Source organism: Lissotriton vulgaris, chromosome 5 (genome assembly GCF_964263255.1).
Source record: "Lissotriton vulgaris chromosome 5, aLisVul1.2, whole genome shotgun sequence".
In the NCBI taxonomy this organism is placed as follows: domain Eukaryota; kingdom Metazoa; phylum Chordata; class Amphibia; order Caudata; family Salamandridae; genus Lissotriton; species Lissotriton vulgaris.
Window position 1 is genome coordinate 1,544,403,064 of NC_141693.1, and position 17,446 is coordinate 1,544,420,509.

Genomic DNA, 17,446 nt, shown 5'->3' on the forward strand with positions numbered 1-17,446 from the left:
ATAGTTATTTAGGTTTACATCCCATTGTGTTTTTTCAGCTCCTTTCAATTAAAACACTCTTTTGGAATCTATATAATGAGAAGGTCACCAGTACGATAAGCTTTTGTTTTCTTTATTGCATTTAAACCTCTTTCTTCATGAGATTAAAGCTCAGTTGTATGCTTTACATAGCTCTGGATATTTCCAGAAGTGGAGAGAAACTGTTTTGACAGTAGTACAAACTGCTCCTTTCTGGATATGCCAATTTACACACACTCAAAGGTTGTATACGTTTCATGAATCCTGACTTGCCCTATTCAAGTAGCTGAAAACCTGTCACCACCTCTAGAAACAACAGTTACACCAATCCAATTCAAATCATTTTTTCCAAAGGAATATCTTCTGCCGGGTCAAAGTTGCATCTGACAAAGATAGGGGTTTAAAAATCTACTTTGTAGTTTCAGAACACCAACATGACTCTGAAGAGTGCAGAAGTAAAATGGTACCATGTCAAAGTTCCTAATACCTCATAAGCTTCTGAGCTCAAGCATGTAATAAATATATAAATTTTTCTTGAAAAGTAAGAGTGGATATTGGTTTTCACCTCAGATGGGACTCGAACCACACAACCCCTGGCTTAGGAGGCCAGTGCCTTATCCATTAGGCCACTGAGGCACAGATAAACACTGATAGTCTAGAGGCATTATTTAAATGTATTCAATCCTCAAACACTAGTGTCTGCACACAGGACATTTCTCAGTTCTCTCCACAAGTAAACTTCCCATTTTCATCCTCTTCCATCCACGACTTTAACACTCTGTTCTGTGCTATAATGGAGGCTCTGCATTTCGAGCAAGTGGAGAGAAATTAGAGGAGAACCACTTTCGACTCAACACTTCTTCTTTCCTGGATGCTTTTCTCAATAAACTGGGCTTTGACAGTGGTATCAAGCCGTCCTTGTCTTCAGCAGGACAAAGAAACAGGCACCAAGTCTCCTAACCAAGTTCAACCACACTCTGCAACTTAATAGACCAATGCTTTACAAATTTGCCAACTCTGTCATCAGCAAAGGCAGCCAATGTGCCAATCCTTTATAATTCTTCTGTAGTACTTTTCTTTCTTGTAGGCAAAATTAGCACTTTAACTGCACAAATCGTACAGATTTTACACTTGAGGCACTCCATGAACACATACTTACACACCTTGCATTTCATCTACACACCCTTAAGCTAAAAACCCATTCTGTCTAGTCAAAATTCTGCAACCCTATTACATATTCAGTGCGTGTACACAGAAGCACTTCTTAATGCCACTAACATGGACAAGATTTTAGGCTGAAGATGCAATCTAAATGACTGTGCAGTATGTACTCCACTTCATGAATAATTAGGAATGAGAACATGATGGCTATAAGAGTATTGGAAGAGCCTGCTTCCATTCTGAATGGAAAGGTGAATTGTTTGACCATTGGCAAAAACCGACCACAAAGGGACTCGAACCCTCAATCTTTGATCCGAAGTCAGACGCCTTATCCATTAGGCCACGCGGTCATATGTCCTTTTGTGCTTATTTTTATAATCTAGGTGGTATGCAAGGATGGGAAATATGATATTGATAGTTATTTAGGTTTACATCCCATTGTGTTTTTTCAGCTCCTTTCAATTAAAGCACTCTTTTGGAATCTATGTAATGAGAATGTCACCAGTACGATAAGCTTTTGTTTTCTTTTTTGCATTTAAACCTCTTTCTTCATGAGATTAAAGCTCAGTTGTATGCTTTACATAGCTCTGGATATTTCCAGAAGTGGAGAGAAACTGTTTTGACAGTAGTACAAACTGCTCCTTTCTGGATATGCCAATTTACACACACTCAAAGGTTGTATACGTTTCATGAATCCTGACTTGCCCTATTCAAGTAGCTGAAAGCCTGTCACCACCTCAAGAAACAACAGTTACACCAATCCAATTCAAATCATTTTTTCCAAAGGAAAATCTTCTGCCGGGTCAAAGTTGCATCTGACAAAGATAGGTGTTTAAAAATCTACTTTGTAGTTTCAGAACACCAATATGACTCTGAAGAGTACAGAAGTAAAATGGTACCATTTCAAAGTTCCTAATGCCTCATAAGCTTCTGAGCGGAAGCATGTAATAAATATATAAATTTTTCTGGAAAAGTAAGAGTGGATATTGGTTTTCCCCTCAGATGGGACTCGAACCCACAATCCCTGGCTTAGGAGGCCAGTGCCTTATCCATTAGGCCACTGAGGTACAGATACACTAGCAGTCTAGAGGCATTATTTAAATGTATTCAATCGTCACACACTGGTGTCTGCACACAGGACATTTCTCAGTTCTCTTCATAAGTAAACTTCCCATTTTCATCCTCTTCCATCCCCGACTTTAACACTCTGTTCTGTGCTATAATGGAGGCTCTGCATTTCGAGCAAGTGGAGAGAAATTGGTGGAGAACCACTTTCGACTCAACACTTCTTCTTTCCTGTATGCTTTTCTCAATAAACTGGGCTTTGACAGTGGTATCAAGCCGTCCTTGTTTTCAGCAGGACACAGAAACAGGCACCAAGTCTCCTAACCAAGTTCAACCACACTCTGCAACTTAGTAGACCAATGCTTTACAAATTTGCCAACTGTGTCATCAGCAAAGGCAGCCAATGTGCCAATCTTTTATAATTCTTCTGTAGTACTTTTCTTCCTCGTAGGCAAAATTAGCACTTTAACTGCACAAATCGTACAGATTTTACACTTGAGGCACTCCATGAACACATACTTACACACCTTGCATTTCATCTACACACCCTTAAGCTAAAAACCCATTCTGTCAAGTCAAAATTCTGCAACCCTATTACATATTCAGTGCGTGTACATAGAAGGACTTCTTAATGCCACTAACATGGACAAGATTTTAGGCTGAAGATGCAATCTAAATGACTCTGCAATATGTACTCCACTTCATGAATAATTAGGAATGAGAACATGATGGCTATAAGAGTATTGGAAGAGCCTGCTTACATTCTGAATGGAAAGCTGAGTTGTGTGACCATTGGCAAACACCAACCATGAAGGGACTCGAACCCTCAATCTTCTGATCCAAAGTCAGACGCCTTATCCATTAGGCCACGCAGTCATATGTCCTGTGTGCTTATTTTTATAATGTAGGTGGTATGCAAGGATGGAAAATATGATATTGATAGTTATTTAGGTTTACATCCCATTGTGTTTTTTCAGCTCCTTTCAATTAAAGCACTCTTTTGGAATCTATATAATGAGAATGTCACCAGTACGATAAGCTTTTGTTTTCTTTTTTGCATTTAAACCTCTTTCTTCATGAGATTAAAGCTCAGTTGTATGCTTTACATAGCTCTGGATATTTCCAGAAGTGGAGAGAAACTGTTTTGACAGTAGTACAAACTGCTCCTTTCTGGATATGCCAATTTACACACACTCACAGGTTGTATACGTTTCATGAATGCTGACTTGCCCTATTCAAGTAGCTGAAAGCCTGTCACCACCTCTCGAAACAACAGTTACATCAATCCAATTCAAATCATTTTTTCCAAAGGAATATCTTCTGCCGGGTCAAAGTTGCATCTGACAAAGATAGGTGTTTAAAAATCTACTTTGTAGTTTCAGAACACCAACATGACTCTGAAGAGTACAGAAGTAAAATGGTACCATTTCAAAGTTCCTAATACCTCATAAGCTTCTGAGCGGAAGCATGTAATAAATATATCAATTTTTCTGGAAAAGTAAGAGTGGATATTGGTTTTCACCTCAGATGGGACTTGAACCCACAATCCATGGCTTAGGAGGCCAGTGCCTTATCCATTAGGCCACTGAGGCACAGATAAACACTTGCAATCTAGAGGCATTATTTAAATGTATTCAATAGTTAAAACTTGGATATTCGACAAGTAATTCCCCACCCTTCTTCAAGCACCTTGAGACCCTCTGGGTATGTAGCGCGCTATATAAATCTCTGACTTGACTTGACTTGACTCTGCACACAGGACATTTCTCAGTTCTCACCATAAGTAAACTTCCCATTTTCATCCTCTTCCATCCACGACTTTACCACTCTGTTCTGTGCTATAATGGAGCCTCAGCATTCCGAGCAAGTGGAGAGAAATTGGAGGAGAACCACTTTCGACTCAACACTTCTTCTTTCCTGGATGCTTTTCTCAATAAACTGGGCTTTAACAGTGGTATCAAGCCGTCCTTGTCTTCAGCAGGACACAGAAACAGGCACCAAGTCTCCTAACCAAGTTCAACCACACTCTGCAACTTCATAGACCAATGCTTTACAAATTAGCCAACTGTGTCATCAGCAAAGGCAGCCAATGTGCCAATCCTTTATAATTCTTCTGTAGTACTTTTCTTTCTCGTAGGCAAAATTAGCACTTTAACTGTACAAATCATACAGATTTTACACTTGAAGCACTCCATGAACACATACTTACACACCTTGCATTTCATCTACACACCCTTAAGCTAAAAACCCATTCTGTCAAGTCAAAATTCTGCAACTCTATTACATATTCAGTGCGTGTACATAGAAGCACTTCTTAATGCCACTAACATGGACAAGATTTTAGGCTGAAGATGCAATCTAAATGACTGTGCAGTATGTACTCCACTTCATTAATAATTAGGAATGAGAACATGATGGCTATAAGAGTATTGGAAGAGCCTGCTTCCATTATGAATGGAAAGCTGAATTGTGTAACCATTGGCAAAAACCGACCACGAAGGGACTCGAACCCTCAATCTTCTGATCCAACAGACGCCTTATCCATTAGGCCACGCGGTCATATGTCCTTTTGTGCTTATTTTTATAATGTAGGTGGTATGCAAGGATGGGAAATATGATATTGATAGTTATTTAGGTTTACATCCCATTGTGTTTTTTCAGCTCCTTTCAATTAAAACACTCTTTTGGAATCTATATAATGAGAAGGTCACCAGTACGATAAGCTTTTGTTTTCTTTATTGCATTTAAACCTCTTTCTTCATGAGATTAAAGCTCAGTTGTATGCTTTACATAGCTCTGGATATTTCCAGAAGTGGAGAGAAACTGTTTTGACAGTAATACAAACTGCTCCTTTCTGGATATGCCAATTTACACACACTCAAAGGTTGTATACGTTTCATGAATCCTGACTTGCCCTATTCAAGTAGCTGAAAGCCTGTCACCACCTCTAGAAACAACAGTTACACCAATCCAATTCAAATCATTTTTTCCAAAGGAATATCTTCTGCCGGGTCAAAGTTGCATCTGACAAAGATAGGGGTTTAAAAATCTACTTTGTAGTTTCAGAACACCAACATGACTCTGAAGAGTGCAGAAGTAAAATGGTACCATGTCAAAGTTCCTAATACCTCATAAGCTTCTGAGCTCAAGCATGTAATAAATATATAAATTTTTCTTGAAAAGTAAGAGTGGATATTGGTTTTCACCTCAGATGGGACTCGAACGCACAACCCCTGGCTTAGGAGGCCAGTGCCTTATCCATTAGGCCACTGAGGCACAGATAAACACTGATAGTCTAGAGGCATTATTTAAATGTATTCAATCGTCAAACACTAGTGTCTGCACACAGGACATTTCTCAGTTCTCTCCACTTTTTTTTTTTTTTTTTTTTTTTTAAATATATTTTTATTGCAGGAATTAGAAGATCAATACAATTACGACCAGCATTGTATCATAAGCAATATTAACAGAATAAAGCCCTCTGGCCCCCCCCGTACAGTCCATACACAGCCATCCAGCCCACAACCCTAGGGTCGGGCGGCGAAATGTGAAGGGGGGTCAGTAGGATGCTGGAGCTGGTCCGGATAATGCACTGTCCGTCATCTGCTTTTCCAAACAAACCTAAAAACCTCCAAAGGAACCCCCCCCTCCCCTTATACATCTACTAACTAAGAGAAACCCCCCTCCCTCCCCACCACCAGCGCCAGGGAGCTATCAGCATAGGATCTGCTATTGGACCCACGGGGAAAGCAATAGGACTATCAGTTCTAACGTTCACCGGGACTCGGGGCGAGTCGCTGTTTCACTTTCAGAGTCACTGGGGGCACAATAATCCCTGAGGGCCTGCACCAACATCTCCCATTCCAACGCGGCCTCCTGCGCCTTCTCATTACCCTGCCTCCAAGCCAGTTGATAACGCAGCGCGCTCTCTCCCGCCGCCCACTTCAAAAGCTCACTGTGCCATCTGCTGCCCGCCGGACCAGCTCGTGCCTTCCAGTTCCTGGTCACCTCTCGTTTAGCAAGTAGGAGCCCCAGGTCGATAAATTTACTAGAAATTTTATTCCTGGGGGTATGGGGGAACCAATGAAGGAGCCCCACCGCCGCATCTAATGATAGGAGTCTCCCTGTCACCTCCTCCAAGGTCGTCGCTACCTCCTGCCAGTAGGACGTGAGCCCTGGACAGGCCCATAACATGTGTAGGAGGTCCGCCTCCTGAGCCGGACATCTAGGGCATTCCGCCGAAGCCGTGGCAAAATATCGCCTAATTTTCACCGGGGTCAGGTACGCTCTATGAAGAACATAATAGTGGACCAGCTGGAAACGGGCGTTACGTGTGCCCTTCCAGGCTCGTCTCACCAACTGGGACCAGGTCGTCTCCGGGATCTCCCTACCAATGTCCTCCTCCCAGCGGTTCCTCAAAGTGGTGAGAGGAGCCAATCCCTCGCTGACCAACCTGCCGTAGAGGCAAGTGACCGCCTTCACCGTACCCGCCGACATCATTACGTACTGGCACACCTGAGATAAGTGGGGTTCCTCCTGCCCGCTCTTCCAGTGTGCCTGGGTCGCCCGCACAATGGCCGAGTGCAGCAGAAAATCACCCCGGGGGATCCCGAAGCGGTCAATGAGATCCTGAAAGGACAAGAGCGCCCCGTCTTCGTACAGATCACCAACGAGCTGTAAACCGGAATCCTCCCAGGCCGCCAAACGTGACCAATCCCCTCCGTGGGGGAGGGCCGTCAACATCCCCAACGGTATTTCAGGTGCATATGGTGTTCTCAGTTGGCCTTGGGCGTGAGCCCGATTCCAACACAGGCGGACAGTTCGCTCCTCCATCGACAGGTCCCGCAGGACTAAACGTTGTCGCAGCGCTATAAAGGAGAGAACATGCCTAGCCATACCTGTCCCCCTTCTGTCTTCCGGGCCTCGGAATTCCCTGGCGATCTCCTGGGTGAAGGTCTGGAGCTGCGCCGCCAGATAATACTTTTCAAAGTCCGGCACAGCGAGCCCCCCCTCGTCTTTCGGCCTCATCAAGGTGTTGAGGGCTACCCGCCGCCGGCCCGATCCCCAGAGGAATCCGACCACCATAGAGCGCAACTGACGAAACGTGGCCGGCGGGACCCAGACCGGTAGAGTCCGGAAGTAGTATAATAACCGGGGAAGCGCCACCATTTTGAGCAGGGCGATACGTCCCGCCACCGAAAGCGGCAGCGTGGTCCAAAAGTCCATGCAACCTCGAAGTGCTCGAATGCAGCGGGCAATGTTCCCATCTAGGAGGTCGGGTTGGTCGTGGTAAACAAGTACCCCAAGGTACTTAAAGCAGTCGGGCTCCCATCTAATCTCCCTACTTAACGTAGGGGCGGGGGTACCCCTGCGTACCGGAAAAAGACAGGTCTTGGACCAATTCACTCGGAGGCCCGAAACCTCTCCGAACTCCGTGAGCGCCAACTCCGCTCCGCGTAACGCGTCGATCGGGTCCTCTAGGAAGAGCAACAGGTCGTCCGCATATAGCGAGACGTAATGCGGGCCCGTAGACGACCACAAGCCTGTATAGTGGGCTCCCGATCGAAGGTGCAGTGCCAGCGGCTCGACCGCCAGCGCAAAAAGAAGGGGGGACAATGAGCACCCTTGCCGCGTGCCTCGTTCTACTTGATACCGCGATGAAATCAATGGGCCCGCTCGGACCCTGGCCGAAGCAGAGGCATAAAGAACCGCGGTCCATCTAACAAATCCCTCCCCGAGGCCGAATCTCCGTAACACCGTGCAGAGGTAGTCCCACTCCAGGCTATCAAATTCCTTCTCTAGGTCCACCGACAAGACAACCGGGGACGGGGCATCCACAAATGGTTCCCCTAGCAATCGGAACAACCTACGAATATTCATAGTCGTGTTCCGCCGTGGGATGAAACCGGCCTGATCCTCATGCACCAGGGAACTCATGCGTCCCAGCAATCTCGATGCCAAGATGCTGCTCAGAATTTTGTAGTCCACTGTCAACATCGACAGGGGACGGTAGGATCCCGGGTCTGATGAGTCCCGGCCCGGCTTGAGGAGAGGAACCACCAACGCCTCACACATCGAGCTCGGGAGTCGCCCCAGCCTCTTCGCCTCCTTGTAGACCACCAATAATCGAGGGGCCAGGAGGTCAGCGTCAGCTGCATAGAACTCCACTGGTAAGCCATCCAGGCCCGGGGTCTTGTTTCTCGCCATCCGTTTAATGGCCCCGCGGATCTCCCCTAATTCAATGTCGGATCCCAGGGTTTTCGCCACGTCCTGCTCTACTGTGCGGAGCTCTAGTGGGCGAAGATAATCATCAAGTCGGACAGGGTCGCGCGCGGAGCGGCTGCGGTATAAACATTCATAGTAATGGCGGAAGCAACTAAGAATCTCCGGTTGGGTGCATACCTCGGTTCCGTCCGTCCCACGCATACTTGTCGTCGTTTGGGACTGGCGCGTAGGGTTGGCCAACCACGCCAACAACGCACTCGACCTGTCACCCTCCGCGATGGAGCGAACCGTATAGGCCTTGTAATCAAAACAGCGGAGCCGTTCGACCTCTGCCGCTACTTTTTCCCTCGCCTCCGCCGTTTGTGCTTGCAATTCCGGGTGTCCGGGTCAGCGAATTTCAAGCTCGCGGAGTTCCCGGTCCGCTGTGTTTAATTCAGCCAGGATGACACGCCTCATGCCCACCTTCTTAGAGATACAGTACCCCCTCACCACCACCTTAAAAGCATCCCATTCTAACGCCCTAGTACTCGCGGAGCCGCCGTTGGATGCAAAATAATCCGATATTCTCTCCCCCAGATCCGCTTTGAAGACACTGTCCTCGAGGATCTCGGGTCGCAATTTCCAGGTGGGCACCGCCGGTGCCCCGGGAAACCAGCGAAGGTCCAGCAGGAGGGGGTTATGGTCCGAGATGGTCCTAGCTAAGTACTCCGATCGGACCGCTGCCGAAACCAGTTCGGGCGATCCAAGGAAGCCATCCAGTCTGACATGTAACTCATGGAGTCTCGAGAAATATGAATAATCCCTGGACGCGGGGTGATGCGCCCTCCAAATGTCCGTCAAACCCCAACGGGTTTGCCAATCCTGACGACCCTTAGCCGTGCGACGGACCGGGGAATCGGGAAGCGGGGGATGCGAGCGGTCTATGTCCACATCCACCACGGAGTTAAAGTCCCCCCCAAGCAGGAGGGGCCCGGAGAAGAAGTGGGCCAACGAGCCCGATAACCTGGAAAGGAAGGCAGTCTGGTCCACATTAGGAGCGTACACACAGCAAACGTTCAGGTCCCTCCCCCCTAGAGTGCCCGAGATGGCCACGAAACGCCCCTCTGGATCTAACACTGTCCTCGTGACTTGGAAGGGGACCCCTTCCCTGATCCATATTAGCGCCCCCCTGGCATAAGCGGAGTACGACGTGGAAAAGACCTGCCCCCGCCATCTACGCTGAAGCGCCGCCCCTTCCGCCTTGTTCAGATGAGTTTCCTGCAGCAGCGCCATTTGCACCCCCCTACGCACTAAATAAGCGTGTACCTTGTGGCGCCTGGACATAGTGTGGAGCCCCCTCACGTTCCAAGTAACACATTTCAAGTTTGCAACATCAGCCATTGTCCCAAATTGTTCTCGCACAGTTCCCCCATCCAGGTCCCCACAAAGAAAAGACATCAATCCTCCCAGCGCTGATGGCGGCCATTTTCCCCAACCAAAACCAACCGACCCAAAAACAAGCCAAACCCCCACCCACCCACCCCAGGACAGGACCCAAACTGCACCACCTAGATCCCATCCAAACCTCGTCTTTCATCAACCCAAGAACCCCCATTAATCCTACGGTCGCCACCGTAGGAAGGCCTTATGGGCCCGGTGCGGGCTGGGCGGAGGTAGTGGGCCCTCGTCGCTCAGGCCACCAGGACTATAACAAGCCCCAAACAGTGCCAAAAACTTCTCGGGGCATGAGCAGAGGCCCCCCAACCCCATTCCCATTTTTTTGTCAGCCTTAAAGGACGGCAACCGCCTCCCCCCTGCCGGGCCCCCACCCAAAACAAGTCATCATACCCCGTTACCCTTGTCCATCCAAAAGTTCCTCCACCGATTTCGGAGTGATCACCGGTGTATGGGTGCTATCGGCCACTGAGTCCTCCGAGTCTGACGGTGCTCCCTCTGCACCCGGGTTTTCTTCCTCCTCGATGGCTTCATCCCGTGCCCCCGATAACTCCGACAGTACCTCCAGCACTCCCCTCCGCTCCGATGACGTCTCCGCCGTGGAGGGCCCTCCCGTGCGGCCGCGGCGATTTCTGACCCTCTTGGATCGCCGCCTTTGTTCCGGCTCGTCTGCTTGTTGGTACGAGGAGCCAAAGCCATCTTTTCCTGTCCTGTAGAGCTCGAGCCAGACACAGACATCCTCCGGGGTGTCGAAGAACTGGGTTTTGTCATCGACAATGATGCGAAGCCTTGCAGGGTAGAGGAGTGAATACTGAATGCCCTCGCTCCTGAGCTCGCGCTTAACCGCTAGGAAGGAGAACCGCTTGCGTTGAGTCTCGTAGGTGTAATCAGGGAAGATGTTCACTTGACTGTTCGCTACCTTGAACGGGCCATTATGTCTGGCTGCATTGAGGATTAAGTCCCTGTCTCGAAAGTGCAGCAGCCGCGCTATCACCGGTCTTGGGGTGCGTCCCTGTTGTAGGGGCCGTGCTGGGACTCTGTGGGCACGCTCCAAAGTGTAGAAGGAGGATAGTCCTTCCGGGACCACCGTGTCCCGGAGCCAGGTCTCCAAGTATGTGACCATGTCGCCATCCTCGATCTTTTCCGGCAGACCCACCACTCGGATGTTATTCCTTCTGTTGCGGCCTTCTGCATCCTCCGCCCTTTGTTCCAGGGTCGCAATTCGGGATAGGGCGTCCTTCATCGTCGCAGCCAAGGTTCGCTGCGCCGGTTCCAAAGTTTCCACCGTGCTCTCCACCTCCTTGACCCGGTCTGAAAGTTTTCCATGGTCTGCTCTGAGGAGGCCCAGGCTCGTCGCCACCTGAGCAATGTCCTGTTGGAGGGCCGATCTCGTGGTCTCTATCGCCTCTAGGACCCGGTCGAACTGGTGTTGCATCGGCGCGCCACCAGAACTTTTGGGGTCCCCATGCTCCTCTTTGTCCTGGGCTTCAGAGTCCGAGGTGGTCTGGGTGGATCCCTTGGCTCCTCTAGGTTTCCCCATTCCTCCAGGGGCACTCTGCGAGGGTCCCAGAGTAGGCGTCTCCACGTGCAGGTGTCGACCACGACCTTCCCGGGTACTTGTCCTCAATTCGGGTGCGGGCGACCTCCTTCTCCAGGGCCTGAGGAGACTCCGCCGCTTCGGCTCACGCCAACGCCATGGCGTCCGGGGGCACCGATGAGGGGGCGGAGACAACCGTCGTCGGGTCGGGCAGGCCCGCTCACCCACTATGGCCCCGGGGTGAGGGCCACCAACTCCCTCGGATGATCTGTGGCGCCAGAGTGTCGTGCCTCCCATGGAAGTGCACTGGCCAGGAAGGCGAAGCTAGTTGCGGAGTCGCGAGGCGGGCCACCGCTTGAATCACAGGGCGTCCGCTCCCGGTGCCCTCTATAGCGTGGGCATCCGCCCGGCCCTCCAACCGAGTGCAAATCCGTTGCAAAAAGTCCAATCCAGTAATTGTCCAGTGCTCGGGACAGCCGGGGATGGCGAAGTCGGGCGCTAGTCACTGCCCGCGCCACCTCTCCAAGTCAATGGGTTCGACCCGGGGGACAAAGGGGTCCGGGCGCCATGTTGGGTCTCACTCCGCAACTCCGCAAACTTCGGTTTTTCTCCGGGGCAATCCTCGTCCGAGCTCCACTAGGGGTCCCGGCAGGTCATCGTCAGCACGCTCAGCAGAATGCGGGGTCTGGGGTGCCCCGCAGCCTCCGATTTTCAGGATAATCCCGGGCTTAGTCCCGGAGCCGAGCTCTCAGGCGACCATCGCCATCGGCGCCCAAGCCACGCCCCCCTCAGTTCTCTCCACAAGTAAACTTCCCATTTTCATCCTCTTCCATCCACGACTTTAACACTCTGTTCTGTGCTATAATGGAGGCTCTGCCTTTCGAGCAAGTGGAGAGAAATTAGAGGAGAACCACTTTCGACTCAACACTTCTTCTTTCCTGGATGCTTTTCTCAATAAACTGGGCTTTGACAGTGGTATCAAGCCGTCCTTGTCTTCAGCAGGACAAAGAAACAGGCACCAAGTCTCCTAACCAAGTTCAACCACACTCTGCAACTTAATAGACCAATGCTTTACAAATTTGCCAACTGTGTCATCAGCAAAGGCAGCCAATGTGCCAATCCTTTATAATTCTTCTGTAGTACTTTTCTTTCTTGTAGGCAAAATTAGCACTTTAACTGCACAAATCGTACAGATTTTACACTTGAGGCACTCCATGAACACATACTTACACACCTTGCATTTCATCTACACACCCTTAAGCTAAAAACCCATTCTGTCTAGTCAAAATTCTGCAACCCTATTACATATTCAGTGCGTGTACACAGAAGCACTTCTTAATGCCACTAACATGGACAAGATTTTAGGCTGAAGATGCAATCTAAATGACTGTGCAGTATGTACTCCACTTCATGAATAATTAGGAATGAGAACATGATGGCTATAAGAGTATTGGAAGAGCCTGCTTCCATTCTGAATGGAAAGCTGAGTTGTGTGACCATTGGCAAAAACCGACCATGCAGGGACTCGAACCCTCAATCTTCTGATCCAAAGTCAGATGCCTTATCCATTAGGCCACGCGGTCATATGTCCTGCTGTGCTTATTTTTATAATGTAGGTGGTATGCAAGGATGGAAAATATGATATTGATAGTTATTTAGGTTTACATCCCATTGTGTTTTTTCAGCTCCTTTCAAATAAAGCACTCTTTTGGAATCTATATAATGAGAATGTCACCAGTATGATACGCTTTTGTTTTCTCTTTTGCATTTAAACCTCTTTCTTCATGAGATTAAAGCTCAGTTGTATGCTTTACATAGCTCTGGATATTTCCAGAAGTGGAGAGAAACTGTTTTGACAGTAGTACAAACTGCTCCTTTCTGGATATGCCAATTTATACACACTCAAAGGTTGTATACGTTTCATGAATCCTGACTTGCCCTATTCAAGTAGCTGAAAGCCTGTCACCACCTCTCGAAACAACAGTTACACCAATCCAATTCAAATCATTTTTTCCAAAGGAATATCTTCTGCCGGGTCAAAGTTGCATCTGACAAAGATAGGTGTTTAAAAATCTACTTTGTAGTTTCAGAACACCAACATGACTCTGAAGAGTATAGAAGAAAAATGGTACCATTTCAAAGTTCCTAATACCTCATAAGCTTCAGAGCGGAAGCATGTAATAAATATATCAATTTTTTTTGAAAAGTGAGAATGATATTGGTTTTCACCTCAGATGGGACTCGAACCCACAATTCCTGGCTTAGGAGGCCAGTGCCTTATCCATTAGGCCACTGAGGCACAGATAAACACTTGTAGTCTAGAGGCATTATTTAAATGTATTCAATCGTCAAACACTAGTGTCTGCACACAGGACATTTCTCAGTTCTCTCCATAAGTAAACTTCCCATTTTCATCCTCTTCCATCCACGACTTTAACACTCTGTTCTGTGCTATAATGGAGGCTCTGCATTTCGAGCCAGTGGAGAGAAATTGGAGGAGAACCACTTTCGACTCAACAATCTTCTTTCCTGGATGCTTTTCTCAATAAACTGGGCTTTGACAGTGGTATCAAGCCGTCCTTGTCTTCAGCAGGACACAGAAACAGTCACCTACCGCCATATTCATGAAAATCGGCATTTGCGATTCTGTAATAGCGAAAAAAAGCGAATCGCTATTCAGAAATCGCAAATCCGAATTCATGAAGAATTGCGATAAAAAAAGCGATTCGCACGCGATCGCAAATTCCGTTAGCGATGACCGATAATCGCAGAAAAATCGCTATTTTCGGCTACCCGCGCCGGGATTGCGAGCTCGCAAATAGCGATATCGCTATTTGCGATATCGCTATTTGCGAGATCGCAAACTCGCGAGATCGGGAAAACGGGAAGTCGCATTTCGAGCCCAGTGATGACATCACAACCAGGAAGCTGCCGGTTCCCACCACCATTCTCCACAGTGAGGCTGACAGAGAGGGAGCAATTTGGAGAGCTGCAGCTATTCAGGAGAAAACCACAGAACCACAACCCTGCAACAATGGCTGAGGAACCTGCACCTGGCACCAGCAGCTCGTCTGGGCGCAAAAGAAAATTAAAATTTTCGGAGCAGGAGCTAGAACACCTGATAGAGGGGGTGGTGGCAAACCATGAGAGACTGTTTGGCAAAGATTCAAGGAGGGTCCCTGAACAGGAGAAGCACAGGATATGGCAGGGGATAGCCTCGACTGTGAACTCCGTGGGAGTGGCGGACAGGTCCCTCGAGGAGTTAAAGAAGCGCTGGTATGACCTCCGAGGCCGTGCCAAGGAGAAGGTGGCGGCGCGCCTTGGGGAGTCCTCGGGCACTGGAGGAGGAGGACCAACTGTCCCGCCCAATACTGCCATGGAGGACCAGGTGGAGGACACCCTGGAGAAGGAGGCCTGTGTAGGATTTACACAACTAGACTCATCCCGCACCACCCAAGACACCCAAAGTAAGTGGCATGCGACTGCGACCCTGCCCCCTATGGATGTCCATGACCAAATAGGCTCGCCTAATGTCCCATAGGCATGCCATAGTTGCACATCAAGGAATGTCCTGAAGCATTGTGGGAGATGTAGTCTGGCCACAATGTTGTAGTACCACAATGCAGCCAGACAGGTCCCAAAGCACACAAAGCCACTGCCATTCAGGGAATGTCACCCAGCATGCATGTAGCAACTGCACGTCTGCCAGATACATGCAACTAATGATCCACCACTTACCCCCACAGGTGGCGATAGCAGCGACAGCAAAAGGCTGCAAATCGATGAGGGGGTCCAGGAGGAGGAGGTGCCACCACCAACCCAGGCAACAGCCCCTGCCGCTGCATCAACACCAGCAGCAAGAACTACCTGCAGTGTCCCCCCTGCGACTGGTGCAGCACCCACAGCCGCTGCCAGGCCAGCCACCATCGTGCCACCTGCTACCGCTGCTCCACCTAGAGCCACAGCCAGGGCAGTCACCACTGTGCCCCCTGCATCTTGTACACCAGCCACACCAGCAGTCACACCCCCTGCATCTGGTGCACCTGCAACACCTGCGGTCATACCCCCAGCAGCTGTCGCCTCAACATCCGGGGCTGCGCCAGTTTCCACACAGCGGCCAGCCACACACTCAGGCCAGCAGGGCAGACGTGGCAGGTCACGCCAGCACTCCACTCCAGCAAGCAGGCGGGCCAATGAACAGGGACTGGCGCGGCTCAGCATTGAGAGACGCATGCTTCGGATTCACCAGCGCCAGGCACAGCAGCAAGGAGCTATTCAGCTGCAGCTGCATATGATAGGGCGCAATGTGGCCACAGTTGCAGGCCACATGGACGGCATGAGGGCAGCCATGGCAGGTGTGGGTGAGGGAATGGCCCGCATGGCTGCAGCCATGGAGGCCAACACCGCTGCCATGTCGAGACAGCGCAGTGGAGCACGCCGGCGCCACCGCCAACTTATGACCTGGCTGGCCTCTTACAGCAGGGCAAGTTATGTAGCAGCAAATGCTACTGCTCTGTTGGCGCGACGCTCCCTGACCCAGCAGCACCAGCTAGTACAGTGCAGCGAGGACATGACTAGGGTGCTGGAGCAACTCACCACGGCCGTCATTGCACTACACCCTCCAGCTATTCCATCCGTTGTGGGGGGTGATGATGCGAGTGAGGGGGCGTCCAGCGTCAGCTCTCAATCTGCCTCACAGGTCCCACCACACAGCCGCAGCACCAGGCCCACGCCAGGGCCTGACGCCCCGGAGGAGGATGTCCCTCAGAGGCGCTATGGCGCAACACGCAGTAGGCGCTCCTGAAAACTTCAGACTATCATTGGCACAGGCTGACGTTAAGCCTGCCATCTAGTGATACACAGCAGTATGCCGTAATACTGTTTGTTGTAGTTATTTGGACTGGAACCTTATTTTTATTTTTGTGAATTGAACAAATACATTTATTTTGCTACACACATTAGCGTTGTGTCATCATTACATTTTGCATGCATTGTTGATTTGTGGGGTGATGGAAGTGGTTGTACTAGAAACTGTTCACTGTGATGTGGTTGCGACATCTGTGCCCTTCTGCTGGGTTCTCCCCATGTGCATGGCGCGCATGTGCAGGTGGCCGGTTGTCCCCATCAGATTCACTGCCAGAGATGTCAACAGGTATCCGGCGCTTGGTTGCAATGTTATGTAGTATTGCGCAGACAGCCACAATGCGGCAGCACTTTTCAGGACTGTAATACATGGCCCCACCTGTCTTGTGCAGTATGCGGAACCTGCTCTTGAGCAGGCCAAATGTCCTTTCTATGCAATTCCTTGTCCGTATGTGTGCAATATTGTAGCGCCGTTGCTGGGGTGTAGCAGGGTTGAGGTATGGGGTCAGGAGGTATTCACGGAGGGCGTAGCCACTGTCACCTGAATGAGAGGAGCAGATGGTGATTGCCTGTGCTGCGCTGTTACATCTTAGCAATGTGACATTTTCAACAAAGTGTACTTACCAAGTAGGTGTCCTTCCCCAAACTCTCGCCTGACCAGTCTTGTGTGGAGGCCGCTGTGCCGGAAAATGAAGGAGTCATGGGTACTCCCTGGGTACTGTGCGACAATGTCAGTGATGTATGTCTTAGCATTGCAGACCATCTGGATGTTGAGGGAGTGGTAGGACTTTCTATTGCGGAACATATACTCCATGCCAGCTGGTGGGCAGATGGCGACGTGGGTACAGTTTATGCATCCGAGCACATGTGGAAAATGGGCTACATTGTAGAATTGTAGCTTGGTCATGTCCAATTCCTGTTGGCTGGCGGGGAATTTGATGTGACGGTGTAGCTGGGTGAGCATGGCGTCAACAAAAGTGTGGAGGCAGCATGACATGGTGGGCTGGGATATCCCCCCAGCAGCCGCTACTATCCCCTGGAAACTCCCGGAGGCCAGGAGGTGCAGGCTACACAATACCTGCACATGTGTAGGCACAGCATTGGTACGGCTTGTTGGGTGCTGCATCAGGGGGTCAAGGTCCT

General features: G+C 49.5%; 5 non-coding genes across 5 annotated transcripts; all 5 read right to left on the bottom strand.

Annotated features, from left to right (window-relative positions):
• Positions 1-580: 580 nt before the first annotated feature.
• TRNAR-CCU (transfer RNA arginine (anticodon CCU)) lies at positions 581-654 on the bottom strand. The gene has a single exon. It is a non-coding gene; the product is annotated as a tRNA-Arg (tRNA).
• Positions 655-2,173: 1,519 nt separating this feature from the next.
• TRNAR-CCU (transfer RNA arginine (anticodon CCU)) lies at positions 2,174-2,246 on the bottom strand. Its single transcript has one exon. It is a non-coding gene; the product is annotated as a tRNA-Arg (tRNA).
• A 1,517-nt stretch (positions 2,247-3,763) lies between these two features.
• TRNAR-CCU (transfer RNA arginine (anticodon CCU)) lies at positions 3,764-3,836 on the bottom strand. Its single transcript has one exon. It is a non-coding gene; the product is annotated as a tRNA-Arg (tRNA).
• A 1,611-nt stretch (positions 3,837-5,447) lies between these two features.
• TRNAR-CCU (transfer RNA arginine (anticodon CCU)) lies at positions 5,448-5,520 on the bottom strand. The gene has a single exon. It is a non-coding gene; the product is annotated as a tRNA-Arg (tRNA).
• An 8,146-nt stretch (positions 5,521-13,666) lies between these two features.
• Positions 13,667-13,739, bottom strand: TRNAR-CCU (transfer RNA arginine (anticodon CCU)). Its single transcript has one exon. It is a non-coding gene; the product is annotated as a tRNA-Arg (tRNA).
• Between the last annotated feature and the right edge of the window lie 3,707 nt (positions 13,740-17,446).